This window comes from Triturus cristatus, chromosome 4_1 (assembly GCF_964204655.1).
Source record: "Triturus cristatus chromosome 4_1, aTriCri1.1, whole genome shotgun sequence".
NCBI lineage: Eukaryota > Metazoa > Chordata > Amphibia > Caudata > Salamandridae > Triturus > Triturus cristatus.
The window spans coordinates 869,127,547-869,140,637 of NC_140585.1; positions in this window are offsets into that span (position 1 = coordinate 869,127,547).

Genomic DNA, 13,091 nt, shown 5'->3' on the forward strand with positions numbered 1-13,091 from the left:
TCTTACAAGGCTACTTATTAAAAAAGATGCTTTCTTTTCCCAGTGCTTATCTTGGCGGTGCAGCCTTCTTTATTCCTTACTGACCAAGAGTTTTTACCTCGAATTGGTATTGAATTTAAATCTCCTAGAAGTGCAGAAGGAAAGAAGCTCCAGCTGGATTAGTTTGATGCTAAATGGAGACTTTTATGGAAATGACTCAATTCCTCTCAATAACAATGAGGAGATTCCAACGAATCCTGGAAAGGTTGGAGCATAAGACATCATTGCAGATCAAGAGTATAAGAAGTTGTTGTAAACAAAGAGCCTAACATAACAGGAGGCATCCCCTCTGATGCAGTTTGGGGCAGCAATTACCATGGAGAATCATTATTTCTTTCGGAAACTCGATTCAGATATAGCAAAGGCTGATCTAGAGAAGGGTGTTTATTAAGTGAATGCACTTACTTTGGCATTGATAGAAGACTTGCAGACACTTTAGTGGTACCAGGCGGGTGTGGCAGAGGATCATAGGCCTAACAAAATGTTGATTCTACTCACTTGTTTGAGGTACAAAGTGTTTTCAATGGCAGACACAATAAGAGATAGCAGGATTACAAGGGGATGTTTTGCTTTATGAGAAAGGTCTCTGGATTCCCTGCTCCTTATTCTTGAACTATGTGAAGGACAAAAAGGGAACTATGCATATGGATTTCATAGATCTGAAGGCAGCAACCACAGGTTTGCGATGGTTCATAAACTCTCCGATCAAACAACACCTTCATAAGCTCACCTCCAACCCATTGCTTAGGTTTACTACTGCAGCATTTGTGGCATACCTCTACACAGTAGTAGATGCATTTACCTCTGTCGGATATAATTTATGGATACACTGCTGGCATAATGGAGCTATGTTCAGCCATGAACAGGCATTTACGGCCCATAATAGCTTTGTGAATCGGGTCTTTCATAGTTATATGCTGTACCTGTATTACTATTACATACAAAGTACACATACTCACATACCGTTAGACAAGTTTTTCTATTGATCGCAATTTGTTTTGCATCATGTATTATTGACATTTTCTAAATCTTAGGCTGGGATTAAAATGTAAAAATGTAATGGAAAAGGATGAACACTTTTCATTCCTTACATGCATTTCTTATCTTGGATCTTCATATCTAATTTAACATATTATCAAATGGCCATGCCAAATGAGGTACGTGGGAAGTACTATTCATCCCATGAAAATTCATATACTTGAAAATAAGAGCGATAACCAATAGAGATACCTCCCATACGATAGCGAGGCATTTCAAATCCCACCATGACAGTAACGGGAATTTACTTACTTTTTTTGTCTAGACTACATGCCCCGAGATGTCAGAGGAGGGGATACGGAATGAAAACTCCCTAGACTAGAATCCAGGTACATTATAGACATGCAGATGAAGTCATTTACTGTATTGAACAGGGGAGAGGAGTTGAGGGTACACTTGTGAGTAGAAAGAACAACATCTAGGATGTTTAATCAGAGAGATAGTAAAACGATGTCCACCTCGCTTGGTTGTTTTGTTTTGCCACTTTTGCCATCTGAGATGATTTTTTAGAAGTACTGCTGTAACATCGCAGGTTTATGTGATACAAGCCCATATAGGGCATGATTACTTGAATTGATCTGATATAGGAACCTGTTGTGTGTTATCACAATATTGGAATACTTAAGCATGAGACAAAGTAGCCCATTCAGGAGATGATAACACTAAGTAAAACCTTAACTGAAAAATCAGAACTGTTGCAATCACCCAGAAAGATATCCATATATATTGGTCTATATTTATAGGCATTTCAAGATTCTGACAGCACGAATTTAGATTATGTATAATTATAACTGAGGATGAATTTTTTATGTTATTTATCGTGAATTACATGTTTTAAGATGGCACTGATGGTGGGACTGTTGAATTGAATTTGTAACTCCTTTATTGATTTTGATGAATGAAGGCAACCAAATTAGAACTGGATATATAATGAAGTCTAAAATGGCAACCGCCAACATTGATAAAGGCGTCTGCCGAAACGTGTCTGTGTGCACTGAAAATCCATTAAATTTGGATTACTCTCTCCCACTAGTGCTGGTCTTCTTTTTGTAAGAGCATCAGATAAAATCGCGAGTGCTCCCTTGCATGACCGAGGACCCACTCACAGAAGCTTTGCTGAGGATTCAGAGCTTTGATTGAGATATATATATATATATATATATATATATATATATATATATATATATATATATATATATATATATATATATATATTGTTTTAAAGTAATAGCACATTCTTGCTAGCCATCAAATGTTTTATATCTGATATATATGTGGATTGAAAAGATAATTGAAACCATTTGTATCCACTTTATAGGATACTGCTACAAACAGCAAGGAGATGGAAGGAATGCTTAAATTAATCTGTGCCACTGGTGATCCCTTGGATCCCTATTATGGTGTATGGTCCCTTTAAGAGATGGTCAGTAATGGATCATCTTCCTACTTGTCAATTCCCATGCATAGTTACACACACAAAGGAATCAATTTCTTTCTTTCTGTAGAGTCTTGACTAGGCCAGGACAAAATTTAAAACAATGATTTGTGCACAGGATCTTCGCGTTACGCTTGTGATGTGAAATTCCAGATATTATGCCATTACTTCACATGGTCCCACATCAGGGTCAATGAGTTTTTAGGGAAACAAACCTCACTTAAGAACTATGGGCCTGATTTAAATTTTGGTGAACTGGTGACTCCATCACAAATGTGACAGATATCCAGTCTGCCTTATTAGAAGTGTATTTATATACTGCGGCCACTGTAATAAGGTGACGGGGATATCTGTCACATTTGTGACTTAACACATCCAACAAACTCTAAATCAGGCCCTTGTCTTTAAAAACAAAACATATTCTGACTGGTTTGTCATGCTGCCATGACATGCCATTAACAATTTCACCAATTGTGCCCCGAGTCCTTTTCCGGTGGGGTTCTTTATTGTGGCAGGCAACGAGGGCCTTCATTGATCCAGCAGGTTGGCCGTTTTCCCATCTGTGGCTAAACTAGGTTCAAAAGGGCTCATTTCGCCTGGTTGGAGAGCTGCAAATATACTGAGGGAGAAAAGGTTCATCTTCCTCTTGCCTAGTGTGGAATTTCCAAATTATTTTCTCCGACTGGCAAAAATGCAAAGCTGTGTTGGCCCTCTCCATTGCTTTTGATTCACAGAAACAAACCCCAGAGGCAAGGATTTGCTTTTGTGAACAAAACAGTAATGACAGTGGCATACTAGATGTTTCTTCCCAGTGAGTGTTGGTCATTGTTGTCCCAAGGCAGACCTGGATTTAAACAATCAGTATCGGAAGCTCTTCCCTGAATAGACCGAGTCTTCGGACATACTCAAGATGGCAGCCCTGTGGTGGAATGGTCAATTGTGGGTCATTCCTGGCATCAAAGCCAGTTGAGACACCCCTGCGGAAACAAACCAGTTTCTTCACCGCTAAAAGGAGTGGGGAGTAGGGTGACCAGATGTCCCGGATTTGCCCGGACGGTCACGTTTTTTCAATGACTGTCCCAACACTTATTGCAAAAATACACAAATGTCCCGGTTTTGAGAGGTCAGGAGAACAGGCATATTTATCACTGTTAAAAAGAGTCTCCTTCTGTGCTGCCTCACTTAATTCAGGCAGCACAGCAGGATTTAATGAGGGGTGAATCAACTCCTGCAGAGCCCTTCACCTGAGGCCAGAATCACAAGCTTTCCTTGCAACACAACCCAACATGGTCGAGGAAGACTTTATTTTTCATGCTACCGATGTGTGTGTCCATATATACATACACACCTTTGTAGCATGAAAATTAAAGACTTCCTCGGCCATGCTGGTGTGCGTGTTCCATATAGCTGTCCTGAAATATACATGCATATGTATATATCTATCTCTATATATCTATATCTATATTTACTGAAAAAACCATAGGTTTCACACATGTTATAGTTAGCTGTACATTTCACTCGTAAAAAACCAATGAAATTCTCCGTTATAGTTAGTGCAGGCAACTATAACTCACGCGACCGCAATCCTCTGCTGATGATGTCAGATATTACATCACTGATGACATATGTGTCTTTATGAAAAATAAATATTTGTAATATATGTATAGCTAAAGATACAGTATTAGCATCAACAGAGGATTGCGGTCGCGTGAATTATAGTTGCCTGCACTAACTATAACGTGGAATTTCATTGTTTTTTTACGAGTGAAATGTACAGCTAACTATAACATGTGTGAAACCTATGGTTTTTTCAGTGAATTTGCAAGGTTTTTTAAATGCTAATTCCTAACTATAACGTGTGTGAAACCTATGGTTTTTTCAGTGAATTTGTACGGTTTTTTAAATGCTAAGTTATGTATTTATTTTTAATTTTTGCGCGCACGGTGCGCACCCACATTGCGCATTTCGTAGCGGCACGCCTCGCCATTTTTTTCAAAATATCAATTGTTTTTTTCTCCCTTGGGGGTCCTTAGATTTATATATTAAATGTGATTGTTAATTTTTTTTTTATTTTTTATTTTTTTTTACCGTACGCGTACGGTAAGCTTACCGTACGCGCACCCCGCAATTTTTTTTAAAAATTATTAAATTTATTTTTCAGACTTTTTGGTCCTTCGTGAACCCCCTGACGAACGCTAGGGGGTCTGCAACTCTCTTCGTTGCCCCCTTTTCATGTTATCAACCTTTTTTTTTCAGTGCGACAGACAGAAAATGGCGGCTGATACTTCCTGGTTTCGACCGATTCGAATGTTTACTTTGATCTAACAACCAATCAGAATCGCGCTCGCGCACGGCACCGTACGCGTACGGTAAGCTTACCGTAAGCGCACGGTAAGCGCACGGAGCGCTGCCACAGATATATATATTGATTTAAATGCTATTTTCTCAGGAACTACTGAACAGATTTACACCAGACCTACAAAAGGCACTTCCCTGACCTGCGGACTACCTCTCTGCCAAATTACAAGTAATTCTGTTCAGCCGTTCGGGCTATAGCTGTGTCTAAAGGTCCTATGGAAAAATGCATGGGGAAAACGCATTTTGGGACCCCCCTTTTTTCTCAGCCCCCGCTTGACGAATCCCCCCGAGACTTTCAGGGTAGGAGCGGAGCGTAGCGCCCCATTAGTTTTGAAAATTTCGCGAGGATTCGTCGACCGGCGCCAAAGTTATTCCAAATAGAATGTTGCGGATTTCCTATGGAAACAGGGTCCTAACTATAACCACCTACTGGCGACCGCAAGTAGGTAATCTATATATATATCTCTCTCTCTCTCTCTCTATATATATATATATATATATATATATATATATATATAGAGAGAGAGAGAGAGAGAGAGAGAGAGAGAGAGAGAGAGAGAGGGGGGAGGGAGAGAGAGAGGGCTAAATGTTGACATGGCACTAATCAGAGCCAACTGTTTAGTCCTATGTTGATGTCAATGGCTGTCACTGTTGTTCTGAAAATCTGGTCACCCTAGTGGGCAACCTTTTAATGTTGCCGCGTCGGAGATCCACTTGCGTAATGGCCAGCCCAAATGTCTCACATTGATCACCCTACCCTTTGTCTAAATACTGCTGCTTAGTAGTCCACCCTGTTGCAATTTCAATTTACTTTTTTTGTGAGCTTTTGGATTCTCAATCGACAAGGTGTAGTAACAAAATAGGATTGGATTCAGAAAAAACCCCACATTTTATTATTGTATTTATTGAGAACATAAGAGATGCAAATGAAGACAGAAATATGTTCTTTCTGCTTTGTATGCTGAACTTTGTCAAACTAGGCAAGCCCGCACCGACTGTTTATTGGTGAGGAAGTGCGTGCGCATTTTGAAGTGTCATCAGGGCACGCGAACAGTGAATCTGAGGCTCTCTCACACTGCGCTCCCGCCGCGTTGCAAGAATACAGATGTTATCCATACACATTGCACTGGCAGAGATTGGCGCGTCATTTTGATAGCATCCGTCTCCACCGCGACACATTGAATGGGACTTCAATTACCTTCCTACCAGCACCCTGGCAAGGATACCATCGGGGACGACGGAAGCAGGTTTAACACCAATCAGCCCTCACGCAGGGGGTGACGGCTGGCAAATCACCGATACCATTGTGAGAGTGGCATGGCACATGTCGCCAGTGTCAGCAAACAACGTCATGTCATGTTCATGTCATGCTGGCTTGTGTGGCGCTTACTCAAGGAGGTGCGTACAGCTGTTTTCAACGTCAAACGGCAAAATGTGTCTCCAGTTTACAGCAATACGGATGTGGGTAGATCTTCTAGTGGGAATGCATCTGTGCCTACAGGGCGTCTTGTGTTTGCAATGCCAATTGAAAAGGCCGCTGTATACCGACGTAAGGACCATTACGGGTCGCTTGATTTGGGCTAAAGTATTTACCACATATAATAAGTATAATTACCACTACCGCTATTGGGGTTATTTACTGGGTGTGGCAAATGCTCCCCGTTCCACGTTTTCACAAAATATATGAGAATTACACGTGGAATTGGTGTGTTTTTGTCACCAAACTCTACATACATTGGAATTTACTAGGTGTTTCCACACAGGTGTGACCTAGCAACATTTCGGGGGGGGGTGAAATGCAAGGCGTGTGGTATTGATTAACTGTAATACTTATATTTCCGATATGTGTGGACGTATAGGAATATAACAGAACACTAGCCTAATTTGGCACAGTTCCTGATTATCGGTCCCCCCGTAGTTCCTGTGTTCCTTTCCCTGTGCAAATGCTAGTTTTCCACACAATTGAAGTCAGATGTTGCTTCTGCTCTATCAGTAAATAGCACGTTACAATAAAAGATGCCTCAAATAGCAAAGTAACATTTCTTTTCTTGTTGTCGCTCATCACCTAATCCCCCGCTGCTAAGGGCGTGGAGACTCAGGGTAAGTGGAAGCATCTTGCGAGAATTAGTTTGAGTTTTCTACTCAAGTGCAACCTTGTGTATATTTTTCTCATAGAAGACTTGACACCCTCAAGTGAAAACTAATCCACATTACATGTGTCTAAAATGGTGAGAACGAGTAGTACATGACGCTGAAGGCCTAACAAGTGATTTTGTACATAAATAGATAAAAAGCGTGTCGCATAGAACCTTGGGTATTTTTATTGTTTTTGCATAAAATATGCAAAAGTATTATGAAATAAATATTGTGACTTCGCCCACTCCAACACCCTTCCCACCCATCACCACTAATCAGCAATGCTTGATTCCAGGTGCTTTACAGTAGTCTGAGTGGGGCAATTACTGACAATACCACACAAGGTTTCCTAGGTCAATTTAGGCAGATGAAGAAAAGCCCAGACTCTCAGGCAGGCTGAATTTGGTATGGTATGCAGCGAATTCGACAGATAATGCCCCATTTCAAAGTGAAGATTAGAAACAGGAGTATTTACTGCATTCAGTAATTAGCTCCCTTCACAGTGTCAGTATATACTGGGCCTGGTAAATATCTCAACCCTATATGCCAGGGTTTTTGCGGCAGGCCAATTCAGAAACCTGTTTTAGAAAGGCCTTGAAGACGCGGCTTCTTTAGGGTGGATTAACATGGGCTGTTAATACCGGTGCTCTCCTTGGACACAATTACCTGCTGCTTCAGCGCCGGGACACCCCTGTTTGGGGTAGCTGTCGCGCTTTATAAGCCTCAGTATTATTATTATTATTATTATATAGGCCAATAGGAAACTACAATCCTGAAGGAGTAAGAGGTGAGGTGATTCTAAGACTTCAGTACATCCTCCCTTTGATCTGCACCCAAAGTCACATCACTGATAGTTTAGTTAGTTGGCTGTTTACTGAAACCCCTGTTACAATGGACAACTGTGTTTGAAAAGCTGCTAATACAACTCAAACATTTTAGCCAAAAGGCAGACATGCAACCATCTCCACCATTGAGTACATGATTGCTTGCCTTCCTTTGTTGACATGCTTAAACAGAGTCACTCCTCGTCCTGATTCAACTGCACACTCAATAGGTGTCTCCATAGGTAATAGAGCCTCTTTGCAGAGGTATCAGGGCTGCGATATAGATATATCCTTTTTTTTTTAGGGTATGGTTGCGCACTATCCTTCCGATGTGCTCTCTGTGTACACTGTGAAGAAATTAAAAGAGAAACACTTTTAAAATTCGGTAACAGTAAGTTAAATTAGTTTTTATTTCCACCACCCTGTTGCAAAATAAACAAGATGGTGCATTAGGACCCTTCGTGGGTCCTCTGCCTTGAGTTGCAGCCCGGATGGCTGCCACCGCCTGCGCACATTGCACGCCTTGCTGCCCACCGGCAAACTGGAGGAGACATGCCAGAAGAGACCAGCACGTCGACTCCACCCCCTCGGATCCACACAGCAAGTGGACACTGCCAAGTACTGAGCGACAGCAGCCAGGGGAGACAGACTCTCATGGCACAGGTGCACAGCTGGGCCAAGGCCACCTGCAAATCCCCAGGCCAATCATTTGCCCTCAGTACTACTCCTTACACCCTGTAGGGGCTGAACCTGGTTGACTGATTCTCTCCATCTGTGCCACAGCACGGGGGCACTGAAAAAAAAATAAAGGACGACACTGCACGGTGAGAGTGGGGAGACCCCTTCCATACTGCCACACAAACCAGCAGACCTGGACTTTATGTCTAGGATGTCACTGCCTCACATGGACCGTCCCCCACGCCCCCATAGCAATTGGGCCTGGAGGTCCCATGTTTGGGAACTAGTGAATTCTGCCTCTGGCTAACGGCACTCGGCCTGCCAACACCCACTGACACAGAGGCCCCTACCCAGAATGGAGTGAAGACACATTTCCTGCAGACCCCCAAAGCCCTTCCGATTTTGCCAAAACCACGGCCGTGCAGGTGCGCCAACAGACCACTAAAAGATGGGATTTTGCTATCAGCCCATAAGAGCAGGAGAGGGGCGGCAAGTTTGATTAACCAGTTAAAAGAAACTCGCAGATCAAATATTGCTGGCCCAAGTCAGCATGATGGGCTGAGCCCACATAGCTAACTGCTACAAACCCCGCTCTCCCCCAGTGAGATTGGTCAAACAATGGCCCACCAAAGGAGGACTAGAGGGGGAAGCCATGACCCGTCCCCTCTCAAACCCTCCCCCGACAGGGAGCAAAAGTGGCATCTCAAATGAGCAGGCATGGGTAGGGAGGTTTGATGAGCTATTACAGGGCATTAGAGATGTGAAAACCACCCAAACTGGACTTTGCTGTTGATTGACATGGGGCTTCTACAAGTGGACCAGGCCAATTTCAGAGACAGAATAGAGGCAAACAAATCAGCATTGGCTAGAATGCACCCCTCACTGTTGGAGATGTAATCCCACAACAAAGTCTTCCAAACTGAGGTCTCCCTGCTATGCGCCAAGGCAGAAGACGCCGAAGGCTGGTCTCGTCAGAACAACATCCACGTGGTGGCATAGAAAGCCCCCAACATAAAACTCTTTCTAGAGGACTGGTTGCTCCAAACTGTTCTAGGCAGTAAACAAACTACGGTCTTCTCAATCGAAAAGGCCCACAAGGTATCAGGTAGGACCCCCCACTCCCAGGGCTCCACCTAGTAGCGTATCTTTTTAACGATCAAGATCGAATCACATCTTGTAAGTTAATAGGACCAAAGGTCCTTGGCAATTCACAAAATGCCTCTGTAAACATTTACCCAGACTACATCGCAGTTGTGCAGAGTCTCCAGAGCTCATTTAGGTGGGTCAAGCAGAAACTCCATCAACTCAGACTGGAATACTCCCTCATGTGTCCAGCCAAACTGCGTGCAGCGGACCACAACACCACACTCTTCTTCACAACGCCTGCGGACGCCTGCGGATGACTGGAGACAAATGGGTGTCACCGACACCTCGCGATACTCACCCAGACATGGATTGGTGACCCCAACGGCCAAGACAGTGACAGAGGCAGACCAACCAGCTACCGCACAGCCCAAGAATACGCCTTGGTGACAGTGGAATCCCACTATAGCCAAACAACAATATCCCCCAGATGTCTCTCCATCTCCTCTGAACAAGAGATGACCTTCGACTTCGGAAACATTCTGTCACGAATCGCGCACTGACCTGCAACTCACATCAATGATGTAGGATGAAGTGATATGACCCTAAGAACTGTATCCTTTTACAGATGGCAACTGACCCTGAAGTGCAGGAACAAGGTGGTGGGTTCCTCCTTGCCTTGGCAGGGGAACACTTTACACTACTACATCGGCAATGATTACACACGACTCTCTTCGTCAACCTGAGTTGCTGAATCCCACTCCAGATTAGGATGTAACATGTTATTTTACTTTCCATTTCTTGTTTTAGCTTTTATTTGGTCATGGGCATGTTCAAGACATGACCAGGGTCTAAAAGTTGGGAGAACTGTTTTATAGTTTTGTTCATGAACACATGGCATCACTCCATTAACTCTGGCCGAGGACCAGCCTTCCACATGGACCTCAGAGGCTCGACCCAGGAGGGAGGTGGGTGGACAATCAAGACGGCATTATAACAACACGCCCTACAGAATCCATACCCACATATAACATTTTGACAGACTCAAATGCATTTCTTTAGGAAACACACACCACCGCCACAGAGCTCCTTAAACTACATTAATGACGGAGGGACTAAATCAATGGCAATTCCTATTCATCACACGCCAGGGGGGTACTTATATTGGTGGCCCCAGCAGTGCCTCTGGTTACTAACCACAGAGTGATCGACTCTGATGGATGGTACGTGATGGTGGAGGGATCGCTGGCATTGATTACCCTGGTGGTGTACATTCCCAATAGTAGCTAATCACAAGTCCTGACAAACTACCACCCTCACTGGCACAAGACTTTTCAGCACCAAACATATGGGGTGGAGAATTCAATGCTGTACATAATATCACAGTAGACAAGCCCATCCCCCCGCTGCAGGGCACAACCACGGTGAGGACTGAACAAGGCTTTAAAGCTTGCCTCGATCACAGGCACATGCAAGACATTTGGCAGTCCATGCACCCAGACTTGACAAAATACTCATTTTTTTCCTCAGTCCACCAGTTGCACCCTAGAATCAATCTCTTGCTGTGTAACACAGACATGCGACCCCACACCTCAAGCACTGAGTATCTTGGTTGCATACTGTCTGATCCCAACCCCTCAAAGATGATGATACACTGGGGCAGGTACCTACCTGGAAGCTGTATACGCCAGCCTTACAGGGCAAGGTCTGCCATGAAATCATAGGCTCGCACATAGCTGAGTGCTTTGAGAAGAACGCGGGGACTGCCTCAGACAGAGGAGTTGAATGGGATTCCTTCCAAGCAATTTTATGGGGCCTCTGCATTAAAACCTCATATAGAGTGAAATTAGTGCTATGTACAAAGACCCTAGATTTAGAACACACCTTCCAAGATCCCGAGGTGCACAATGGGTCAAATGCAGGGAATGACAGTGTTATCACCTTCCCCTTAGAGGGGAACACAGAACTTCAGCGACCCGTCTGGGAAAACTAGACTATGCAAAATACAATGCCAGACAACACACAGATGGGAACAGGGCTGTATGGGTTTTGCCATGGCTGCTGCGCTCAGAAGCCCCCAGGTCCCAAGTGACCACTATTAGGTCCCCAATTTGGGAAATCCTGAATGTACAGGTTGACATGAATAAAGTCTTCCTAGACTACCACTAGACTACCATTGTTTGTTGTACAAAGGGTCGGAGACTGGGGAAGTCTGTTCTCTACAGGAGTACCTGGGCAGAATCCAACTTCCATGGCTTGACACTGTACAACACCACCCACTGCATGAACCACTAACGATCGGGGAATTTCACCTCACAATTGATCAAATAGCATGCAAAAAGACCCCGGGAGTAGATGCACTCCACATAGAGTCCTATTCCTCCAAGACTTTCAACAAAACTCCTGCAACTGTACCAACAGGCCAAGGATAACAACACCCTACCAGAAACCATGGGAAAAACAATCATCATGGGAACTTCCCATACTCGGAAGGGACCCTCTAAAGGTGTGTTTGTACAGACTGCTGTCTCTCCTCAATACCAACAAGATTCTATGGAAGGTTATTGTGAATGAAAAAAATACTACCACTTCTCTTTATGTTGGTGCATACTGATCACAATGGCTTCATACCAAGCAGGAATGAACCTAGAATGTCTATTCCAAATCATGGAAGAAAACGAGCATGCAGATTTATCCCCCACAACCTTATCCCTCGATATCGAATAGGCATTCGATACCTTGGGGTGGCCCTACGAAACCACAGAGCTGGAGAGGATGGACTTTGGCCCAGAAAACCTGCCCTGGATTGGCCTAATCTACACCAATCCAATGGTCCGGGGCCACAAGAGCAGAGAGATATCTGCCGTGTTTAGTGTACACAGGGGACCAGGCAACCTCTTGCTGCCTCGTTCACCTACAGGGGCCACAATGGGAGATCCTGAGCGGCAACAATTGGGAGGCCATCTCCCTGGTGTACCTGTGTGATGCCCATGGAGGCTTCCCACAAGTGATGGAAATGTTTGAACATGTCGGGAGGATTTATCACCTAAAATTAAAATTAACCAAATCCTGCTTATTGCCCATAGTCAGTCTCACACCACAGCCTTACTTGGATCTGGGATGGCAGTGCAACGCATTTGAGTATCAGGGGATAAACATATACCACTACGAGGATGAGGTAGTGTAGCAAAGTAGTATCTGCTTCTTATGGTTACCCCCACTTTTTGCTGATGTCACACTGTTTTTGGCAGGTCTGACTGGGATCCTGCTATCCAGGACCCCAGTCTAGCTGCTTTCTGCTGTAAATTGTTATGCAGGTACTTTAGGTACACTCCAGATTGGATTCTGGGGTACCCTTATCAGTCCCTAGTATATGGTACACCACGTACCCACGGCATAGGTACCCCAGAGGCCTCCCATGGGCTGAAGCATGTATTATGCCACCCCCTGAGAGGCCATCCAAATTGACACGAGCAGCCTGCTACAGCAGACTGTGTAAG